This window comes from Stegodyphus dumicola, chromosome X1, assembly GCF_044657685.1.
Source record: "Stegodyphus dumicola isolate Sdum_Otavi_A_Nest chromosome X1, ASM4465768v1".
NCBI classification, from domain to species: Eukaryota; Metazoa; Arthropoda; class Arachnida; order Araneae; family Eresidae; genus Stegodyphus; species Stegodyphus dumicola.
This window is the reverse complement of record NC_140780.1, coordinates 93,825,616-93,851,481: the sequence shown is the minus strand read 5'-3', so window position 1 is coordinate 93,851,481 and position 25,866 is coordinate 93,825,616. Positions and strand designations below refer to the sequence as shown.

The following is a 25,866-nucleotide window of genomic DNA, read 5'->3' as shown; positions in this document are numbered from 1 at the left end:
TTCTATAGTTAAATTATCGAAACTAGTCCTGCAAAATTTACAAATATTGCGCTGATTCTTGTTGTTTGACTTCTCCAATAATAATTTTTCAACGTGCTTTTTTAACCTAAATTAACAACCTAACTGGTTAATTAAAGTAGTCTTACAATTATGCAAATAAAAAATTCTAGCATTTTTCGAAAATGAGAAAAGCCTTGTGATTATAATGAAAAATTAATAAGCTGAGCGTTGAAGTTCCGATAAAGTCGTTAAGTGTTCGTTCATTCAAGATTTAAAAAATCCAAGGTTAATGTGAATTAGAATTTCACTAAATGAAATTATTTTATAGTGTTGAGTTGAAAACTAGCGTCTACATTCAAATGCAACAAATAAATACAGAAATATTGGTACAATTTTATTATTGGCGCAAGTTTACATTTAGTCATAATTTTAAGCGCATAGTCGAAATGTGGAAAATATTCTATATTCCATTTCGTAGAACTCGGCTGCCACACACATAAACTTTGCGAAATATAACCAACCCTAACGATACGTAAAGGTTTCAAGGGGAAAAAATGTGTAATAAAGATAATGTATCATATAATGTAATATAAAAATATATATGATGTCTAATGCGCGCAATGTCGAATTTGCGCTATTCTCTGATATGTTTTCACTAAAAAAAGTCAGAGAATTGCACACATTCGGAGCTATTCAGCACGCGATATAAGCAAGCTACCATTTACGCTCTGGCGCACAATTGGCACTTAGCACTTGGTTTTTACAGAAAAGCCGCAATCTATTGAGTGTTTTAAGTCGGATTTTTGAGGTACACAAAATACAAGCTGAATTTTGTCGAGATGCCAAATAGTGTGGCAAAGTTAGACCTATGCATAAACTTTTACCGCTATGCATAAAAATATTTTTTCTTTTTATATAATTAATAATGTTTTAAGTGAAATGTAATGCTTTTCCTTCCGCCAGTACAAATGCATTTCCTGAAGCAAGTAGCTTAATTTATATATTATTACACCTAATATTTGCTGTTATTATAGTTTTCACAATGCGGAAAAAGTGCCTGATGTGGCACACAAATTTCAGTATCATTTTTAAAATCAGGGTCAAGCAAACATTTAAAAGAATAATTATTTATTATTTTAAAAAATGGAAGATTTATTTTTTCACACAGGCCGATGTTATTTGATATATTACTATTAATATCTCAGTTTATCCTTTCAAATTTAGTTTTAATCCAACTTGACTATATAATTATAATTTTCCTTAAATTTAATCAAAAACAAATTTTGATGAGAGACTGGCGGCGGGGAGAGAAATAGAAGTCTATAAGATTGAATTCAAAAAGCGATATCTTGCATATTTGGTTTGAGAACCATTAATATATTTAGAGCTCCATGCTCCTTTCTGTTGTCTCATTTATTTGATTTTGGCAAAATAAGCATGGACTATCTGCCTAAGCGGAGAGATATCTTCGCGGGGGACATTCTAAGGGAAACTGGCTCGTATCCACGTTACACATGGGTAAAAACACAAAAATGCTCATGCAACTCGTTGCCAGTCTTTAAAATTTGATACATTAAATCGTGGAAGCTGCATATTAACAGTATACTTTTGCTACACGAAATCGCCCACGATATGTAAATGTTTATAATCTTCCCCGCATTTTTACTTCAATTTTTTAATTAAAGTACTCAGAAGGCATAGGATTGAGTTCTCTCGAGGTTTACTTAAATATCAAATAATTAAAATTTAAATTCATATTCAGAATTGTGTAGCTTTCTTTAAATTAACGGCGATTTTAATGTCAAAAATCAGAAAAATTATATGAAACATTGAGAGAAACAGAAGTTTGATTTGAAATGCAGTAATTTTACACGCAGCGTAATATATTCGTTTCATTTCAAGGAATTTATCCACTTGAAAACATTGTCAGTTCGAAATACTGACGTATTTTAGTCTTACGTTTCATTGGTTGCATTAGCATGCGTTGCGAATCACGCTGTTTCGCAATCTAAATATTGTTTGGAAAGTCCTTGAACTACGTAGTTAAATTATCCGAATGATGAAAAATTCGATAAATGGACGAGAAAGGTGAATTTAAAAAGCATCTTATTCCTAATTGTTCTTTCCCCCCAGTTACGGAAACAATTTATGAAATAACGACTGAATTTCATTCAGCAATTTAAAATTTTGCTGAATAGAAGCCAAATGTTGTATATATATGCCGCCCAGCCAATATAGTGATTAGTAACGCTGACTGCCGTAATGCTGGGCCCGGGCTCGAATCCGGAGAAGGTATAGCTGTAACTGTCTGTCCCCCTTCGTAGGAAGCAAAGGTGGCCACCTATTAAGTGCTTCCATAATGAAATGGCTACCACTTTCGGCCCTTATAGTGATGAAAAGCTACTGGCTATTAAATAAAGCACCCGGCCATTAAAAAAATTTACAATATGTAAGTATTATCGAATATTTTTTTAAAAATTGAACAAAGTAAATTTTCTTTTAATAAATGCCTTAACTGTGGAATTACTGACACGTCCTCTTTCTTTAATGGCCTTCTAAAGATATTGACTCATGTACAACACTGGTAAAAAATGCCTGGGATGTTAATGATAAAGCAATTCCTAAAAAATGCTTTAAAATGAAAATTTAGTATGTAAAAATTTTAAAAAATTTAAAATTATAAATAACATCTAACCTGAAGCCTTTTGAATTGGACAGTTCATCACCATAAAAACTTTTAAAAGGTGCAAATATGTATCTTTTTCAGATAAGAATTTCAGTAATCTGTACTTATTCTAATTTTTAATGTAATCAAAATTACGTTTAGTAATTAAGTGCTTTTTAAAATTTTTAAATATGACGAACCATCTATTGCCTGAAAACTTCTTTCGGAGTCTACAAATGTGAATGGACATGTTTACAGTTTCAGTTATAGATAATTCTTTCTCGAATTTAAGTGCACTTTCTTTTACGATTAAAATGTTAGACATTATTTTTCAATCTCAAGAAGACGTCATTCCCTTACCCACGAGAACATTTTTCTATTTTGCAACAAAAATTACCCAAGGCTACTTTTTGACAAATTTTAGGGTTTCAAGTGCTTTATCTTTGAATTCAGTTGCATCAAGAAATTCCGTCCTGTCTCTCTTTAAACACTTAGCATGGAAAAATTAAATATGCTGAAATTTGATTTTACACATGCGAAAGTTTCTTGAAATACGTTTTTCTTGTAAGTACACATCTGCTGCTATTTTAATAAAAGCAACATCCTTTTGGTTAAAAAACTTTATAGAAAGTTTCATATTACCAGCATCCCGACCCTGTTTATCGGGGTCTTTATACGGTCAAAAATTTTATTGCAATAAAAGCAGACATTTAGCTGTGTTCAATAGCATTTTATCACACACTTTGCCCTCAAAATGAAACTAACAGCTTGAGTTTTAATGGATTTTGAACGAAAAGGAAATTTTATGATTCTTTTTTTCAATATTTAAAGTAAACCTATTCATACCTAGAAAATGGGCTTGCTTTTCCTCAGAAATCGTACATTTTGAATGGGGTGTGCAAAAGATATAACTCGGCTTAAATAAAAGCTTTTCAGTCCTTTTACAGATAGTGCTTTATCTGATGAAGTATTCGTCGACGAGAGAAGAACATGAATGCATTTTACTCAGTTTTGCCACAGATAATTTAAAAATTCATCAAGTAAAGAAATGATTAAAGATTCTCTACTTTTAAATTCAACTAAAATATTTTACTAGAACATCATGCCTTAACATTAGAACTGCGGCAGAGGTCAGATTGATCGTTTTGAAATTTCGGACATTGTAGTTTCCACAGCATATTAACTAAGAAAGTGGAATATTAGTTAAGATGTTTCCTAAAGTTACTTGAACATGAAGCATGTAAAGCTAAAAAATGCTTGAATTTTAGATTTATGCATATAATTGATTAGAAAACCAAGCAGCTGTCAAATTGCGGGCAAACTCCTCCTATGTAAACACTAACATTCTTTCTTTATTATTTATTGAAATATTTCTGACTTTATCACATATGTGTATATGTTTTTTTTTGGGGGGGAGTCCATTTAGTATTAAAAAAAAAGAAAAGTTCTAGCAAGATCTTACCAAAGCATTATATAAATCGATGCATCTCATCAAAGCTGACTGCTCTTGTTTTGCAAATAAACTGAGCTTTTTCTTACATCTGGCGGTAATAGGCATCTGCTTAATGTAGGTAGACTGTAGGTCCTTAGTTTGTTCTACTTCCACCTTATATTGATCTTGCGTTTTCGCTCTAGCCGCAGATCTGACTCTTCAGTTCAGAATATTCGCTCTGTTCGCTTTCACGTCTCATTCGACATCTGTTGTTAGCTTAATTTATTTTAATGATTCAAATATTATAATTGTCTTGATAAGGTGCTCTTCCTTCGAGTTTCATTCCGGTTCTTTAAATGTTGTGTTATAAGTTGTAGAGTTATTAGGTTTGTTAAAGCAGGAAACATGGAAAATGAGCTATGTCTTCACCGGGATTCGAACTCCTGATCTGTCAACTGGCTGGCCGGACATGCTTTCAATTGCACGTCGAAGGAACCCGCTAAAGAGGGAAAAATTGCCTTACATTTTCCACCACTGAAAGGGCGACTGTAGAGTAGGGGAGAGAATCTCCCATTCTTAGCGGGGACGAATTATCATCCATCACCTTTGAGTTCGGGATCCACTTTAGATATCTTTTTCAGATTTTTTAAGTCGAGAAAAGTGGAAAAGCAACAATGATGTTGCCGAAATACAAGATTTTTCACTGCTAACCGGTCTTGCCTTTTAATTGCATCACGAAGGCATGCTGTAAGGAGAGAGAAAGTATCTTACACGGTATTTATATTACGTATTATCTTTTTCATACAATGCTATTACGAAATTTATGTAAAATATATATTATAGTATTTTTATTTACACTCATGTCCATAAATTAAGGATAATGCAAAATCAGGCAAAGGAAGAGTTAGAAGCAAAACAAATTTCACTTATTTGTAAAGCTTATTTATTAAACAAAAGATAAAGAGAAAAAAAGAGGCTATATGTTTGATATTATTAAAAAAAATAGCGATTTTTTCTCCCTGGAGCAAATTACAAAAAAAAACCTATTTACAAAAAACCAATATTACATGGTTGGTATGATTGTTAATACATTGTATGTCTCCCAGACGATGCAATACAGTCCGTACAACGCCTAGGCATGCTGAGTATCAAATTATCGATCTGATCTTGGGGGATATTACACCACTCAAAAAGCAATACTCTCCGAAGTTCCGGCAGACATGTAGGAAGAGGTTGACGGGCTGCAACTCGTCGGCCTAGCATGTCCCACACGTACTCTACTGGATTTAAGTCCGGTGAGAATGCTGGCCAGTCCATACGGGTGATATCTTCCGATTGAAGGCATTCGCTTACGATGTTTGCACGGTGAGGACGGGCGTTGTCATCCATAAACACAAATTGTGCGCCCATGGCGCTCCGAAACAAACGTACATGTTGTTCCAGAATGACGATCCGATAGGTTTGGCTTGTCATGGTTCCAATTTGAACATGCAGGTCAGCTCTGGAACTCAGAATAATTCCACCTCAAACGAGCACTCCTGCACCACCGTAACGGTGTCATTCAATGATGTTTTCTTGGTGGTCACGGGTACCTAGAGCTCTCCATATGAAAGTGCGGCGAGAATCAGACTGCAGGCTAAACCTGGACTCGTCGGAATACATCAAACAAGCCCACTGTTGCGGTGTCCACAATGCATGCTCTCTACTGCAGACTAACCGCAGGCGACAGTGAGTTGCAGTAAGTGGAACGCATCTGACAGGTCTACGAGCATATAGACCAATCTGTCCTAAGCGTCTGTACACGGTCTGCCTTGAAATTGTCGTACCAGTGGCTGAAGAGAGCTGACGAGACAGATCTGAGGCTGTGCTCCGCCTGTATCTTTTGGCAGTAACTGCCAAACACCGGTCCTCATTCAGCGTTGTAACTCTGGGACGACCTGTGCTGTAACGTCTACTCACATTACCATCATCTTGGAATCTTTGCCAAAGCCTGGAGATGACACTCTGGGCAATCCCAAGTTCGTCTGATACTTCCAGTTGGGTACGCCCACATTCCAGACGGAAGATAATTCTACCACGTAAAAAATCATCCAAATGCGTCCTTTGTGTCATAACTATTCGGTTATTGCACTGAAATGCTTATAAAGAGCCTGCGAACAATTTTACTTCTTTGCCTGTATTCCTAATATATCACTCTCTTACACTCTCGTCATTGTGACGTACCATCGGTGTCATCTGGTTACTTCCTGAAATTTGCATATGATTCTTGAAGATGTGTAGTGATTTTACAGGTGATATATTTATTTTAGAGTTCGATTTCTGCGTGACTCCGAATTATCCTTAATTTATGGACATGAGTGTATTTACTTATTTTACTAACGTCTCACAGTCAAGAGCATGCGAATGTCTCCTCAAGCTTGTTAAAAATTACACTTGCTTCTAAAAGTTAAGGACGCAATTGTTAAGTCAACAAAATCTTTAAACCAAAATTTCGATTAACTACAAATTGCACTTGATGGTATCAAACGTGTTCATGAAAGAAAACAAGCACTATATAAAAAAATAATATTTAATTTTCATAAATTATTTGATGACGTCACTTATAGATGATTAACAAAGTAAGATTTAAAGCTAAAAATAAGTAAAGAAAACTTACATTAATAAAGTAGGCGTTTACCCTGAATATTCATATAAACTTTGTAGCAATTGCTTATGCCTTCAATAAGGTGGTCAACTATTGCAAATGCTAGCAGTGGCCATTCCTCAATTAGGGCAGTTTCCAGTTGTCTGGAGGATGTAAACGTGCAAAGACAACACGGTCGAGAACATCCCAAATATTTTCACTGAGATTAAGGTCGGGGGAATACGGAACCCACGCCATACGAGAATTGCCTTCACTCTCCAAATACTCGGTAATGTTGGCTTGATAGGAATAGGCATTATTATCGATAAGGTGAGAATCAGAACCAACTACTGAAGCGTAATCTCACAATGAGGTATAGAACTTTATCGTAATACCTAATAGCTGTCACAATACCCTCTTTAAAGATGTACAGCTGGGCGCAATATCGCATTAAAATTCTAGCCAACAACATGATGCTACAACATATGAATGAGTGACCTGATTCCTTGTGCTTTGTTCTTTTCAAATCCTTATCATCTGAGTCCAGAGCAAATCTGAACTCATCCCTGAACAGGACGTTGGGCCAATCTTTGTAGACTAGTTGAGATGTTAAAGTTTGAAAATGGTATGCAAAAAATACCATCCATTTTATATAGTTGAAGATGTGGAATTTATAATTTGTAATTATTTGATGTAAATTATAACTTGTATAAAGCATGTGGAAGAACGTCCACATGCTTTGCACAAATTATAATTTGCCAAGTCGAAAAACTTTATTAAATTCTTTATTCCTCATCCTTTATAGCGAAATGGAGTTTAAAATAAAAATTTATTTAGCTAGTTCAAGCAGCCATTTGTCAGACTTCTGACCTCGGGGAACAAATATTAATAATGTTAGTTTTTATGCGCTTATGGCACACTTTACAGACGCATGTTCACAGTTGAAGTCATATGTGTTAGAATGCTCACTTTTCGAAGATAGTCACACCGCAAAATTTATTTTCCTCTGTTGCAAAAAAAAAAAAAAAATTGATATACATTTTGAAAGTCGTAGCAATAGTCAATGACAACGAGTCAAATATGAAATTAGCTGAAACTGTTTTAAAATTTCGGCTTCTATCATACATGCATTAAACCTGATTTTGCAACCCGCTGGGTTGTCGATAAAGAAATCTGCTGGCATAGTTAAACGGAAAGTGTTGGATTAAGAAAATTCGTTCAGTTTAAGCAAATTGCCGATATGCCGGAGAATTTAAAGAAAGTTAAATCTTAATTGAAAAAAGACTTACAAACAAAATGGAATTTTACCTATCATAGATTTAAAAAGATTTATTTAAATAAAGAATTGATAATTCCTTTCTTTTCCAAATTAGACAAAAAAAATCATTTAATTTATCCGATCAATGTTGGGATATGATGAAACAGGTAAGATAGGTTTTTTAAAAATTTTTCAATGAAGTAATGGAAGAAATGAGAATTTTACTAAGATTAATAGCAAATCAGAAGAAAATTTAGCAGTTCAAGGCATGGGGTTATTACAAGATATAGAGTTATATTTAATGATACACTAAGAGGGTTTTCAGAGTGTTTTGTGGTTATCCCTATTAACGAGTTAGTGACTCAGGCAACACTTCCGTGTCCACGCTTTAATGACGACATCTGGATATCTTATATGTAACAAGATCGAGCGTATAACCAAAGAATTTTGCAAAGAAAGGGATAAAGTATGAAACTGTGATATAACGCACAAAAGAAAAGCAATTTTCTTTAAAGCTATCTATACGTTTTTCACGTTACGTATAGCAGCCACCTTTACAAGGGCGAGTTAGAGGTTTTGGAGGCTAGAGAACTCTCAGATAATGCTACAATAAACCTTTCTAGCAAGTTATATGATTTCAGTGAACTTTATAAGCAAAGAACACAGTATTGCATAGTTTTGTTTTATCATCCCAGGAGTTCACATAGTCTCCTTACTCGCCTCCGCAGCTGAGAGCTTTTCAATTCATTCCAATTCCGTGGAAAAGATTGATGGTCAACAAGTCGACTTTTCATGTCCCAGATTCGAGCGTTGCATTTATATCTAACAGAACATGCTACCTAACTCTTCGACATCCTTATCTTCAATCATTCTGTAATCATTTAAGCTTTGCGGGTATTCTTATTACTGATACGTATAAAAAACAAAAGATTTCGTACTGTAACAATAGCATATAGTATGAAAAAATGTCTCAATATTCTCTACCTGTAGCTTTTGATCAGCTTCCAGTTTTCTGCTATCCTGTGATAATAAATAAATAGAAAATCTAATAAGTCGTACGAGTGAGATATGGCCAAACGCTTTTAAAACCGTCCATGCAGGAATTGAGAAAGCAGTGCTGGAAAATTTCCGGTTCCAAAAAATTCAAAAACATTTTTCGCCAATTACAATGACAAACGCGTAACTTCTTATGCATGTGGTTATGTATGTCGATTGAAAGCTTCTGCAGCTGCAGTCATTCGTTTAACTTCTGTTATAATACTTTTGGCTAAAGTTACTAGATATACTCTTTAAACAACGCATTATTCTCTAATGGAAACTTGAATCGAAAGGAAGCATACAAAATGAGTTAAACAATAATTTTTAATATCAGTAAAACTTAATTAGAGTTTTCCTTATTATTTTAATGATAAAACCATTTTAATTGAATTTTAATCACCTCGCTCTTTCAGTCTTATTGTTAAAAATTTTTATATGTCCATTTCATGCAATAACTTGTGAAGTTTATATAAAAAATGTGAAAACCGAAATGTTTCCCTTAATTTACTATTTCTTTATCCTGGGTATCAATATGCAAAATTCGAGAAATGCTGGATTTACAAGAAAAATTACAGAAACCAGACATTAAGAAATTTTGAATATCCGCAACAAATTTTGTACTATTTAAGTGCTTACTTCATATTATGTTTAATATAGCTTTAATAATTTAAATTTTAATATAAAGCAGGATCAGAAGAAAGCACTCTAATTTGGTTCTTTCAAAAACTATTCAGTTAAGTTAGCTTCAATAACTGATGGAAAGATTAATAAATTAAAAACGATGCAGATAAGCAAAATGGTGATAGTGACTATAATAATGAGTAAATTATAAGGGGTTAGTTTATCAGAGTTTATTTTTTGACCTTTCATCTTTTCTGCATCTTTCCAGATTACCAGCTTATGAAAATGCATGTATCTTTTATTTCATCCAGAGTTTTCCATTTTCTTTTCGAAAGGCGACTATAGATCCTCAGTCTTCCGTTACAGATATGTTAACAAACACGACGTTTTGCTTGTGTAGTTCTTGCGCGGAGATGCATTTCGGCTGAAAAAAAATATCTAATAGATCATTCAAAGTTGGCCATACGACCATAAAACAAAATCTGACTAACAAGGTGTACTAAAGCTGGCACCACAATGGAAGACATGTTCACAGAGTTCTGGAATTTACGTTAAAAGTAGCTAAGATACATAGTGCAATTCTGTATAAGATTTATCAGTCTAGTAAACACAGCCATCAAAAATAAATTGTACGCAATAACTTTTGGTTCTTGCTGTACAGCTAAAAATAACAAACTTTGTGGTTCACAAAAATGTTTCTTGAATGCTATATATTTAAGAAGGCTACCTTCTAGCTCCAGCGTTAGCTTTACTTACGTCAAAACTCTTGCTGACCATTTTAAAATTGCTTTTCCCAAATTTACGCATTCAGTGAATCAAGTGAGACTTCTATGAGATAGTGTTCATTATTGAAGAAGGTATATTTCTCTACAATAGACAGGAAATTGAAACCTACGTTTTATTTTTAATTTAGAAACCTTTTGTTTCTACAACTATGGATATATGAATGTTAATCACATGTTGAATCTTAACATAAACACTGGTTTACTATCTTTCACAAGTATTAAGGAATAGATGTAATGTTTAATACTGAAAATATTAACTAACTTTGCTCATGCAATACTCTAAAATGCATCATCACAAAATTTAAAACCGAAATATTCAATATTCACTTACATCAACGTGAAGCCAGAGGCCATATTTATCACAAATATCAGCACAAGGCTCTATAGGATCGAAAGCTCCAAGAACTGTCGTCCCAGCGGTACAACATACGAAAAATGGTTTGTTACCTTTGGCTTTATCAGCAAGGATGCATTTTTCCAACTCTTCTGGAATCATGCGCCCCCTAATTGAGAAAAAATTAAATTCTTTATGTAAATTTAGAATTCTTTTATATATTCTTAATTTACGAAAAATGACAGTTCTCAGAAGTTATTAAGGAATAATAACCAGAAGTAAATGTGAAACAAAAGTTTGTGTGTTAGGTGATTGTTAGAGAAATTAACAAGCTTCGTTGTCAGCTTTAAAGTAATTTCAGTTTTTCTTTAAGTAACATTACTTTTTAACTACGCAGTAAAGCTTTTCTAAATTATTACAACGCAAAGAGCCATCGCCAGCCCACTGCAGCTATTCCTTATTGCAGCTAATTTTATGTGTATAATATATAAAACAAAGAACTCGTTTTTATTTTGAACTTAATTTGTATTAAACAAAGAACAAATTAAGTTCAAAACGAAATTTTTTCTTATTGTTCAATTGCATTTAAATCTGGGCAAGGGCGCTTTTCATTTCCAGTTCCATCATGTAGAAGTTGGGCTGATAAATACACATATTCATTTAATTTATTTTTTCTGATTTAAAATTAATTCCATATAACCAAACATTTAATGGTTCAGAAACAGGCTTCTTCTTTTTCGTCTCTCGTGACACCAAGCTCCTGACAAAAATGTACCGGGAGATGTAAAATCCGTTAGTTATCATTAGGTTTGCACCTATCTAATGCAGCTGTGATAATTTTGTAAGAATTTTATTCTTGTATAGTGGAGGTTTATCTAGGAACTTTGGAACAATTATCATCTTCTAGTTAATATCTTGCATCTGAAAAACAATTTTTGGGCCATATTATTACTTCAGAATTGAATACATCTAAGTTTACTTTAATAATACTTAAAATACGAAACAAATATTGCTAAAAATATGCAGGCTTTCAAATAGAGACGTCAAAAATAGGAAAATTTCTGGAAGTAAATGCAGCCTGTTAAAGTCTTATTGAATTCAATTTTCTTAACTCTGTCTATTCCATTCCATAGTTCGTAGTTGAATATCGAGAAGCAGATGTACTGAAATGCATTTGGGGATTTCTGAAAATGTGCTCGTCTGAAAAAGTCTTCTGGATTTTAAAAAAGTAACATTTCTATGTATTTTTCTTTGTTTATAGGACTTATTCCAGAAGGAATTGCAATATGAATTAAGCAGGTTCTCTTAATATGAGATTATCAAAGTTTTAAATTAAATTTTCTTAACATTTGCAACTGATTGCAACTCTGTCCGTTCCATTTACAAGCTCGCATCTGAAAACTGTGACCCAAATGTACTGAAATACAATTGGAGATTTCTGAAAATAATCTTCTTCTCAAAAATTCAGTCAATATCGAATATTTTTCTCTCCTTATATGAATTAAATAATTCCTTTTAACAAGAGATCCTCATAATTTTAATTTAATTTCGAATGTTTTTATTCTTTGAAATACTATTAATTATCTACTTTCTAATTGAATGACGCGTATTCACTTTACAGTAGTCATATAAAATAAAAATCAACCAATGGATTTTCCTTTTCAAATTCTACATCACAAGTGTTTTTCCTTTGTTTCTCTTGTACGACGCGCTTGTACTACAGTGGACGCAATTCTGATATATTATTAATTGCACAGCAGTCGATATTACATTCCTTCTCAGTTAAGTTTTCGAATTTAATATGGAACATATAACAGAAGCGTTAACGGTAGTATTTTTGACTACTCGATTTTTCCAGAATGAAAATTTTACCGTACATTTCTGGTAATATCTCGAAATTTATAGAATGTTGTAATATTATGTGCGCGATAAAACTGAGCAGATTTTTTATTATCCGTCATTTTCTATAACCATTTTAGCCCTCTGATATCCTTTTTACTTATGGTTCAAATAAAAATTATTATTTTACCGTAGAAAATCGATTTTCCGTCATTTTCATTCTGTCATTTTCTATCTGCAAATAGAATGAATCGACGAAAAAACAAAAAATAAGTATAAACACATACAAAGGAAATGTACAAATAGTAAAAAAACTGTTATTTAGTATTATATAGTGCCCCAAAATAGAAGTTATTTCTCGAAATATTCATAAATATACTTATCCTTGTTCGACTTTAAATATTATATGTTAAATAAGCATCAACTACTTACGGCAGTGACCTATTTCTTAATTGGAATACATTATGCACTCTAGATCAGGGGTTCTCAATGGGTGGTATGCGTACCACTGGTGGTACGCAAGAGAAAAATAGGTGATAAGCAAAGAAGCAAAGTGTTTTTAATTATTAAATTCAAAAATTAAAACCCCAACATCCTGATTTGAGTTTTTTCCCCTAACAATTCTAAATTTATGTGATCTGAGCTTTGTTCAAGAATGCTGGTGGTTGTTGTACTTTGTAGCTGTGTTACTACAGGTTTTCAATTTTTGTTTATATGGTATCCGTTAGTCAACAGTTTGAGAACACCTGCTCTAGATCATACATTGCGCTGCAATATTTATTAATGAAAAATACTAATAATAAATTAAAACCAAATAAATAAAGCTAACTACTATACAAGTTAGAAATATAAATAAGCATATTTTGAAATGTTGCAGTTATATAACAAACAACATAGCAGTAATTAAAATCTGAATTACGGCTAAATGTACTTATGCCATGTCAGAGGAATTACATATTGATTAATGAATAATTATGTTAGGGAGGATTATTACCAAAAATATTAAATAAAACGGACGCTATGATAATCATCTGGTAATAATACAACTTAATGCGTAAGATTATAGATAATAAATTATTCTTATAAATTAATTACAAAATTTAGCGACGAAAAATAAACCCATGTTTGAACTTAGCAATAAGCTACGAAATGTTTGTGATATACATATTATTCAAGAGACTAGCATACTGGTACATTAGATTAGTTCTATTCGAACTTATATCTCCAATGTAAATCATGCATAACAATACTAAGATATGTATAATAGATTGTAAAGTCAGTGAATATTATTGGAATATAACATTGTAACATAGCATTGCACATATATTATAATAATTTCGTATCGCTATATGTATGTGTACTTGTACTGGTGCCCCAGTGATTTGATATTGCAGAAGTGCATAATTTTTAAACTATGTTTACTTAAGGAAATGTAACACATATTGTACAGTATTATTCCGTTTGTATGAGTATAGCAGTTAACTGCCTTGCACACCTATTTTTAAATGATGTACATTTGTGTTGTTGTAACGTTTTTTTATATGCATCTATTTCGAACGATGGGAAATTTTGAAAACCCTGAAAAATATAGCTCAGTTTGAAACCAAAATAACCTTACATGTATTATCGCCTTCCTATCCCAGACAGCTTAAGCGGAACGTTGAAAACAGTATGCTTTTAGCCGCATTCTTGAATTCATCCCTTTCAATTAACTTTCGTTCTTTCCAACGAAACGTGTCTCCTGATGTATGAAAGAAATTAGAATCATTGGCAGGGTTTAAACAGGCTGATAAGCACCATGCTCCAAGTGGAATAGCTGCTCTGTCGATGGAGCAAAGTAAAGCAAAGTACTGCTTCCTGGCTTTCTTAGGATGTATGGCATCTTATACATTGTGGTCTGATTTAGCAGATACTATGAGCAGGGTGAATCATGTGCCTAAATAAGCAACTAACAAAGAAATAATTAAAGGTGAAAAATATTTCAACCTCATGTTCCATTCACACAAGTTTGTGTTACTGAACCAAAATCTACATAAGTATGCTGGAAATTGATCGTGCCTCAAGGTGTGCCAGAGAGAGACTAGACTTTCGTAGGCTGAGTTTACTTTTGAGAGAAGTTGGCACATAGGAAGCTAGCAATTTCCTGAATACCTGGGACAATTTCTTCAAATCCATTTTTATACCTGGACATTTTTAATCTTTGTTGTTTCAAAATGAGATAATTTCGTATCGTGGTAATACGTTTTCACTAGCACTTTCTTATTTGTAAAAGAAAATACTGAAGTTAATTTTTCAAATTTTATGTAATCTATTTTGGGAGAAAACTCTCAAGAAATAAAAACAAAGAATCTACTGTTTCCAGGATATTCTCTAGTAAAAGCACTAATTTGGAGAGAAATCAAACTAATTTTAGTAAAATGCAGAAAATACTAGTAGTAAGCATAACATAAATTGTTGGAAATATGAAACAATGATTCAGAAATTGAGTTTAACTCAAGACCCAGCAAAGATCATGTAGCCACATAAATTACAGCCTTCTTATTTCTTCAGATCGGTTAAATTTCATTGCTACTGTTCACACATATTGAATATGTCGTGGCGAGAAGGGTGGGAAAAGTTTCTCCTAATTCAATTTACACGGTCCACTTTAAAGAGCGAAATTATTGCTCATTTTTTTATAAAAAGGTCTGCATTAAAAGTATTTTAGCAATATACTTTAATTTATGCTGTTCTTAAACTAATGAAACCAATACTATTAGGTTGTAAAATAAACTTACTGTAAAGTAACATAGATATACTACTGAAAAATGTCAATTACTTCAGTACAGCGCGAAAACCGTCATTAAGCTAAAAATATATTAGTTTTTCTCTTCTTTCTTGAAATAAAATATGTAATTTTTAAGCTTTTTAAAAATGAGTTAGCACTAATGCTAAAAAGCTTTTATTTGAAAAAACATCTTAAATTTTTAATACAACTTTCCTTGAATTTAGATCGTTAATCTAAATAAAACTAATATAAATTTATACTTGAATTTTACCGTAAACTCATATTGAGATACAAGGAATAATCGTACCTACAAATGTTACAGAAATTTTTATCAATTATCAAATATCATTATATCACATTTATGATACTTTTTAAGGCACAAAGAATTAAAGCGGGGATTTAATCATGAATGCTATTATTGGATTAAATATATATAAGTTTTTACTCACCTGTAATCGCAGCGAACCTCGATGACATTGTCAGTATCCAGCCCCATCACCATACCAGCGCCTTTCATTGAGTAATGGCTCTGAAAAAGAAAGAAAACGTAATTGACAGGGAAGCAATTACGTCCCAAACACTGAGCTTTCAAACGAGGCTAATATAGCACGTATTTCCCATTTAGTGTAGCCAGTTTGTAGGACAGATCTTTACTATATCATTTTGTTAGCAGAATAAAATGGTTTCCTTACGTGTTCTGAGGTGTAGATGACAAGTTGTCCTAAGCCCATCAGTCCCTTTTGCTTCTAAGATGGAAACATACTATGTCGAGCACACAAAGCAGCGTACAAATTCGAGATGGATTCCCCTGTAAAATATTTGAGTCAAGTTTGCAATATTTTTAATGATTATGGTATTTATTGACAGATCGTATTCTAAGAAAAGTGATAACCTGGTCCAAGGATGCTATCGCCGTTATGAAATCCGATGATATCTCTCATCTTCTTGAGCGTCACTTGTTCCATTAGAATGAACACAGGAGCTATTTCATACGTGAACCTATGGAGGGAGGAGAAGAATTAAAGCAAGATCTTAAAAGTTACTGCTCCTGATATCAGATTAATATCTTTTACCCACATGTTGGTATTTGCAGTTGCAGTCAGCCATTCTCCAGCCATGGATACAATATCTAATCCACTCGAAAGTTGGTTGAAGAAGTGCGGATGACCTGATGAAAAGAACAGCAAGTATGTTTATCATTTAGAGTATACTATAATAGTGTATAAGTTGAATTAAAACTAGAAAAATATTGTAATGTATGAAAAACTCTTCTGTTTTGATAAATATTGCTCCATTAATAATTTATTGAAAGCACAGAGCTCCTGAAAACATTTTATAACTTGATTATTATTTATGAATGCGTAATTTCTCACTCGTAATGCTAATTTTAATAAGAATAATAAATTTGCTAACATTGTTCCCAAACTTTCGTTTTAGCTATGAAGTTATAATGATAATATTTTTTCTACCCATTCTAACTACTGTTACGAGGAATTTTATGGATCAATTTAATTATTTATGCAATAATTCTACCATGTTGAACTACTGTTTTATCTATACTGCTCAAGAAAAAAATATTTTCAGTTCTATTTTCCATATATTATTTGACTGAAATTAAAACCGAATCATCCTAAAAGCATTTTTCATTGAATAGTTCAATAGGTGTGCATTGAACTAAGTAAATAGTTCTTGAAAGATTTGATTCTTGTAAATATTCATTAATAATACATTTCTAGAGACATTAGGTTAATTTAAAGCAGGAGTGACACAAAATGAGCAATGCCCTCGCCAGGACTCGAACCACGAACCTCTCGAATACGTGCCGAGTTGGCTGACCATTACACCACGGAGGCATGCTATGAAGGCGGGAGAAATACTTTATACATTGGTTTTAATTTCTGTTCAATAAGGACTATATAACGTAATTTTGTTAATCACAGAAGTTTAAGAATAAAACTACTGCGATTATCAAAAAGCAAGATAATAGCAGTTAGTTGGTTAAGTGCTATGTTTTCGTGTGTTATAAAAGTACTGTTTTTGCATCTAATATTATTGCGATGTCGTATTTCTGCATTTCATTTAATTTAATGACAATCCTGTTACCACTGATATGTAAAGATAACATTACGGCAAAGAGAAAACATTTTCGTCTACCATTTCCTCCATGAAAAAATACTACTATTCCTTGGCAAGTAAATTAATGAACACAAAGAACTGGGAACACAAAACTGTATAATTATGGTAACGTAATAAAATGTATTTTATTGCAAATAATGTATAAGCAGTAATAGATTCTGCAGAACTTGTTCATACACTTAATATGAGTATAGTGAAGGTTATTAGCTCAAGTTTTGAGTAGTAAATTTATCAGGAATTTAGTTCGATCACATTTAAAATCTAAACAATGTTTTTGTACTCCTGATATTAAACTATGAAACAAATTTTATAAATTCGGTGAAAATTTCATTAGAATTTTATTAATTTATGATTATTGCTGAAATATTACTCCATATTTTCGATGAAACGCTAATGATTCTGAAACCTTGAACCTTTCGTTTGATTGTACATTACATACGGGGTTTAACCAACCCTTTTTCTTAATAAGCTTTTACGCGAAGGCATGAAGGTAAAAGCATACTTCTCTCTAGTTTTCCCCCGGTTTCGAAAGAGATTAGTAAGCATTATCTGAAATTTTTCTACATCTTTGAACACTTTCAAAATTAAGGATTAGGAGAATCGTTTTGAGGAATAAATGTAAATAAAAAAGTTCTAGTCATTAAAAATTTTGCCCAGTAGCAGTCTTGCGATTATGACCGCTGAACACTGGTATTTCAAATCCCGGCCAATGAAATAGCTGCATGAGTGTTTTCGTGGTTTTCCTCATATGTAACATTAATACAGGCCTTTTAGAAAGTCTTCCACTAAGCCATCCTTCTCTTAAGCAGATAGCCCTAGTGTAATTTGCCTTAATTTAGTAAATGCAACCACTAAGAAATTTATAGGATATGGTAGAAAATGTCAATCTGTTTGACAAAATTTAGAAGAAAGTTTTCTCCTTTCTCAATCTCTTTCTCTAATCTAATTTACTTTTGAATAACTTTAACGCTTATCTACATTTCCAAAATTGTACATTTTAAAGAAAATGTGACCTTGCTGAATTAAAACATATGCTAGTAACAACAGATATAGTAATCCTCTTCTGTTGTTTCCATTTGGACTTTCGTTAAATGATTGCCTATAAATATTTTAATTATTATTTAGGAACTAATACTTCTTTGGCGAAATGAAGCAACTCCAATGATGGAACACAGCAATAACTTTTATTTAACACTCAAAAAAATGGCGACATAAAAAAAAGAGAAAACATATTCTCACATTTAAAAATAAATTACATTCTTCGTGCGAGAGTCGCACGATGCACTCGAGTCTGGTTTCAAATATTGCCATTCACAAATACCTTAATGTTCATCTATTTAAATTATTTAAACTACAAGATTTTAATATTATTTAAAGCTGTTACAGAACATGGAATTCGAATATTTCGCAGAATAAAGAGAATTTTTAAAGAACCATATAAGGTATTATGGTATAAAATATATGAGGTGATATGATATAAAATATAATGAGATGATATGATATAAAATGTAATGAGGTATGATGGCATCAAGTAGTTAAATATACGATCAATAAAATGAGTTATACTTATTTTAATGATACTTAATTAATTCGTAAGATTTAATTTAAGCAAAACTGTCTAATTCTTTCAGATGCAAATTAATAACATCAGTAATTAGTTTAATACATGAGAGGAACAAAATTCATTTTTTCGGACTTAATTTGAAGCAGTATTGAAAAAATAATTATTTGAAAAAAATGTTTGTTCACGGAAAAGAAAAAAGAAGAAAACTGTCCATCTCGATCTGGAACGAGCGGGACATGGTTTGCATTTCATCCCCCCCCCGAAAAAAAAAACGAGGCGAGAAAACAATTAGTTTCAGGTGCTCTTTTAATAAGGCGGGTAAGTGCGTCGTTTGCCCCTCTCAGCTTCCTTTGTCCGATCCCCTAACATCCCAAATCCTGCGTAATTCCTTTTAGGGACTTTCTCCTAATACTAATTATGATTTTAGAGATCTGATGTGTTTTGTAATGGCTAAGACAGAAACTGGAAATAAAAGTATGCGAAGTTTCCCTGCCAAACCATAGGGAGGGGGGGGGCGTCATTCGATACAAGCGCATTATGCCATCACCACCTTCCTCTCCACTCCTTCCAGCTGTTACATTTCCCCTCTTTCCTTTTAAACCATTTCGAAGTATCTTGCAATTCTATCGATAGTTATCTCCCTCCCTTCGTAAAAAGACCACTGGCATTCAGGTTGACGTCTACTGTCGTAGTCTGGTTTTCAGATATTACGAAATGTTTCATTAACTTAGCTACAAATAGGTTTAAACTAGGACTTATTATGAAACATTGCTTAAACCTTTCAATTCATGTAAGTTAATGCCAGCACAATTGATTAAAGCGATTACATTATGCTTTATTACATCCCGCCAACCTATATACATAGGTAGGAAAGGTAATGTTCTCGATCCAACAATTCGACAGTAAGGTTTCAAGGAATTAGCACGAATTACTGTCCTCACGACATATTTTTACTGTGCTGTTTGTGTGTCTGTATGTGTGGGGTGATTTTTTTTATCCACGATAACAATTGCATCAAACTTCCAAAAAAAATCCATTTTCCGTCTATTTTCTGAGATAACTACATTTAGCTACAGCTGGCCGAAACGTAACCATGCTATGCGAGTGGTAGAACTCTATCTCTCTCTGTGTCTCCCATCCAAAAACCTGAGCTTGAATACTGCAAACTAATTTACATTCTGGTGAAGAATACGGAAAGAACTAATGGTCAAAATCAAATAATAATTAGTTAGGGTAATACAAGAACCTTATGAAGTTTTGAGTAAAAGTAGACATACGAAAATGGTACTTTACCAAAAAGGCCTATTTACACTATTAAGGGGCTTTGAGCCTATGAAACGAGCATGAATTTGACAGCTGCGCCAAAGAGAAAAAACTGTACTCACTGTTTTTCTTCCGCCAACCTATACTCATAGCTAAGGGAAATAATGCTTTCATTCCAAAAACTGGATAGTGAGTTTAAAAGAGAAAAAACTGTACTCACTGTTTTCCTTCCGCCAACCTATACTCATAGCTAAGGGAAATAATGCTTACATTCCAAAAACTGTATAGTGAGTTTTCAATGAATAATCACGAATTAGGGTTCCCACAACACGTGTTTACTATTTTAACAATGATGTTTGTCTCTCGTGTGTCTGTATGTGTGTAACGAGTTTTTTGTCCACGGTAACTCTTATATCCAAAAATTTCTATTTTGCGTGTTTAATCTTTCTAGATTTATATAAAGAGTTGGTTAGATTTGGGGTAAGTAGGACAGCCGGAACTGATTCTTCCCATGAAATCCATAACAGTCTTTAATGGACAATCGGAAGTCCTATTTTACTTGAAGTTATGAATAGACTTTGGGAGAGAAAATGTATTATGAGATAATCGAAAACTTCTCCCATTTTGCATTAAAATAAGATGGAAATGAAAACTACCTATTATATTTATCAACGTTAAATGTATTCTCTGAATTATTCTAAATGCAACGAGAATAAGTTCATTATGAAAGCGAGATCTCGTTATGAAGAAGTTAAATAAGCCTCAATCCTCGATTTTGTTTTCGTTTCAATTTTGTGCCTTTCACTTTTCAAATAAAAAAATGCTGCCCCCAAATGTTATCGTTATGTTCTATTTTTAAAGAAATAATATAGGATATGTAAATAACAAAGCGAATATAACAAAATGTATGGCAACATTTAACACTGTAGTAGGAATTCGAAAGATACACTGATTTTAAAAAATCTGTGATTTTGTTCTTGTATCGTTTAAGGCGTAAACGCGAAGAAAGTTCAACAAATAAAAATGTTGATCATCTGATTAAAGAAACTGAATATTAATATAATAAACTGAGAAATGACTGGAAATGAAATGTATGGCAAAACGTAATACTCTATCGGGAATTCTAAAGATATGTTGGTTTTAAATTTTTTTAGACTGAGTCATAGAACTGCGAATCCGAAACATCATATGACCAGAAGATATACTAAGATCGTCTCAATATTTTCAAATCAAAGCATTAGAACGCATGTGTACATAAGCGAGTGTAGTTATCATTGTCGATTGTGGGAGAATAGAATAATAAAGAATTAGTTGCGTTTATAATTGACATTGAGGTGTAAGGTTTAAAAATAAATTAGATTTGATTTACAACTGCTCAACTAGAAGTGATAGTTTACTTAAAGCTTGTTGCTATTCCATCAGTTCCATGTTAGGTACGGAATTGGTAGGAGATCATGTGCTGGCCACACTAGATTTTGTTTATTTGCAATTTAGCGATTAAAAATGAATGTGATTACTTTGAAATGTATTTACTATGAAATTTATTCTGTATTTATTATGAAATGTAATATAGTATATTCACAAAAAAGACTAATTATACATTTTTGGCTGACACATTTTATTATTTTCAAATATTTATCTTCTTTTGATTTTTCAAATCGAATTCTAACTCAAAATGACTCTTGTGGTAGTTCTTAATTAACTTTGAAATGTACTTTTCTACTAATATGTTTAAAATGAATAACAAGTCTGGCTGAAACATTTAAAAAAGTCTGTCTATTTCAAATAAAATGTGTTCAAAAATGAATAAATCTATCTGAGCAACGGACACAAACAGCTTCTTTAAGACTCCTTGAAAAACTTGTAAAACAATATTCAGAATTCCATTTGATTCTTAATCTTCGGTATTTTCTTCAGAACTTGCTGATTCATTACGTAAAATTAGAATCGTAGTTGTTGGCATATATGATATTAATACCCATGTTGTACATGAAAATAGTTTTCATTTATGTTTGTTGTTGTGCCAAATCTTGCTATATAAATTGACTTTTATATAGCTTTGCTCAGTACCAGCAAGGGATTTAATGCAGAGTTTAGAACAACTTTAATAAAGAGTTTGGTTTCTTATTAGGTTGACCGGAAAATAATGTAGGTTTTTAATCTATATCTTTAAAGTATCGTTACTAAACTCAAAAACAATCTTATTAATCAAAATAAGCACCAGCCGAATCAATGCATTTTTACCAACGAGATATAAGTTTATTTTTGCCTTTGGAATAAAATTCCGGAGTTCTGGACGCGATAAAGTTGTTAAAGGCGTTTTTTGCCTCGTTTTGGTTTCTGATGCATTTCTTCTGCAGAATGTTATCCAGATGTTTAAAAAAGTGGTAATCGGTCGGCGAGAGGTTAGGCGAATATGGGGAAAGAGGGAGAGTCTCGCATCCCAATTCGTTCGATTTCTGTAAGGTCAGTTGCACGACGTGCGGCCGAGCATCGTCGTGGAGAAGAACTGGCCCCTTTCTGTTGATCAATGCCGAGCACATGCGTTGCAATTTTTGGTGCATTTCGTTGATTTGCTGACAGTGCTTATCTGCCGTAATCGTTTCACCCAATCGTTACAGTTAGGAAACTGTAGTGGATGAGACCAGCCGCAGACCACCAAACAGTCACCATAATTTTCTTTTGGTGCAAATTTGGCTTTGGAAAGCATTGTGGTGTCTGACCGCAGTCCAACCATAAGTCGAATGTCAGCAGTTGTTAGAGAGAATCCACCTTTCATCGCACATAACAATTTGATCAAGAAAAGGGTCGCTTTTGCTGCGGAGAAGAGCAGACGACACTTCAAAACGGCAATTTTTTTTTTATTTTCGCTCAATTCGTAAGGCACCCACTTATCGAGCTTCTTTAATGACTCATATACGATTCAAGTGATCAAAAATCGTTGTTTTGCTTACGCCAAGCTCCTTCGCATGCTCTCGAACAGTTGTGCACGGGTTTGTTTCAACTAAAGTCTTCAAATCGTCGTCATCAACAGCTGAAGAGCGTCCACGACGCTCTTGATCTTCCAAGTCAAATTCTCCACGACGAAACTTTTGGTACCACCGTTGAACTGTAGATTCATTAGCACTTTTCTCGTCCTATACTTCGTTGACATTTCGAGCCGTTTGTTCTGCGCTGTGGCCTAGCTTGTACTCAAAGTAAATTTGCCGAAAATCCCGTTTTGACATCTAAACAAAAACACCTAGTAAATATTTTTTAAAATAATTTTGGAACAAAATAATTAATATAGAAATATAAAGCGAAATTAGGGCTTAAAAATGATATATAAACCAATGTAATTCAAAATATTTTTGTTGCTAAAAATGTACAGGAAAGATAAATAATTGCAAAAACCTGCATTATTTTCCGGACAACCCGATACTATGTATCATGAAATGTTACAGATGGAAGTATGCAGTATCTCTTGGTAACAGAGTTCTTGGCAATATAACTTTTAATTTTGTTCTGAGCGTTCTACCAACATTCTCATCAAATTTAAATAAATTAATAAATTTATATCTAAGTAATATCTCGATTAGTTTAAAATCTAATCGATGTTTTAAATATATCAATGAGAAAGTCGATATGTCTCAGATATAAGAATAACGTACTCTGATTGAAATATTATTTCATCTGTAAGCACAGGAAATGTCTTCTATTTGTGATCTATGTGTCAAAGTGAGGAAAAAGCTTTAAACAAGCTACTCTACGATGCATATAAATCGGATTATAACTCTTAAGGTTGACAAGGAAAAGCTTTTCCCCCGCTTTTCAGACATGTGTTCTCTTCCCACAAAGTTCGATTGTTTAGAGAAAGCGCACGTAAACTGCGATATTGGACAGGCGGAAGCAATGCTGGCAGAGAATTCCATGGATGCCGGAGCGATGAGTGCGTAATAAGAGACGCATAATTGTCTTCTCCCCGTCAACAACCTGCAACCGTATCATTTCATGCGCATTGTTCCTGTGAACATGAGCAAGGCTATTTTCCAGCAGAAAAATGCTCTTGGGAGAAATTCTGGCGTTATTTTTCCAGAAAGAATACGAAGATTTTAGCGTATGCTTTGCTCTGCTTACATTTCCTCGAAGGAAAGCTCTTTTATGATTATAACTATGAGTATGATATGACTATGAGAAATGAGATAACTATGAGAGAAAGCTAAAGAAAACTGTTTTATTGATTATTTGAAAAATGTTTCTTGTTTCAAATTTTTATCTGATTTTAGTTTATATGAAAACGTTCGCTTGTTTTAATTCCTTTGAAATGAGAAAATTTAAAACGCTTTAAAAACTTTTTTATTGAAAGTTCAGAATAAAAAGTTGCATAAACAGCAAAGGACTTTTTAGCTTGTTTAGAAAAAATCTGGGTTGATGAGATTAATATCAACCCGCATTTTCTCCAGTATTTCCTCCCATATTTTCCCCGATATTTTCTTCAATATTTAATATTTATATATTCTTTAAACTCATATTTAAGAATGTATTTGCAATGCATTGTTTCCAGCTTAAGCATTTAAATATACAAAGAAATGTAATTCCTTCATAAAAGGCAATATCTTCATATATTTTCATAACTGTGCTGCATATAACTGGAAAGCAAACATCTAGTCAAGTTTCTTCTCATAGGGTAATTAAGACCAATACTTATTATACATTTCAAACACAAAATATATATTTATGTTGATCAAATAGGATTTATAAACTAGAACAAGTTGAAAAAAAATTTTAGCTAAAACTATTTTTAGCTAAAGCTATTTTTAATGCTTTCTTGCAGTAACTGTTCTGTGAATGCGTTTCTCCTGTGGAGATATTTCTTATACAATATTTCATATTTTGCCTACATATGCGTTTAAATAACTGTGATTGTGCCCTGAGCTTACAGTGATTTTTATTGTGAACAAAACTATTCCATCTTATATATCAACATGCCACTTCTAGCTATCTGCAGGTGGATTTAAATAAATTGGAATAGCAAATATTTTCACTAATTATTGAATACAGACTTTGTCTGCAAATCAACAATTCACACTTTTTCTGTTGAACAGTTTTCTGTTGAAGTAAATTTAAAATTTCAATTAGAATTATTTTCAAATATTCAATGGTAATTTTTTCTATATATTTATATTTTAATTTCTTATTTACTATTTTTATTTAGTAAAACATGTTTTAGTGAATATCTTTTTTTTTTTCATCCCCCACTTCTACGAATTTCCCAGTGAAAATATACGTAAATTTTGAAGGCATGTATTCATTTTTTGTTGAAACTTTATTTGCTTCTAGATATAAAATTTCTCTCAATTTTGCTCTTATTACCGTAAAAAGTTAAATTGTGTTTTTTTTTAAAGTAAAATTCAGGGACTGAAAATGACCGCAGAGGAAATTATTGCTTGAAACTGCAGCATTTCATTAAAGGGAAAACCTTTTAAACATTGAAGCTTTGCAGTTATCGAAACCGAGAGCAAGCATGAAATAATTATACTTTCTTATTATTTATGCAAGTTT

The 25,866-nt window shown here is 32.6% G+C and overlaps 1 pseudogene; it reads right to left on the bottom strand.

Annotated features, from left to right (window-relative positions):
* Window positions 1-10,738: 10,738 nt before the first annotated feature.
* LOC118185232 (glutamate decarboxylase-like) overlaps window positions 10,739-25,866 on the bottom strand; it is a 115,396-nt pseudogene continuing 100,268 nt past the window's right edge.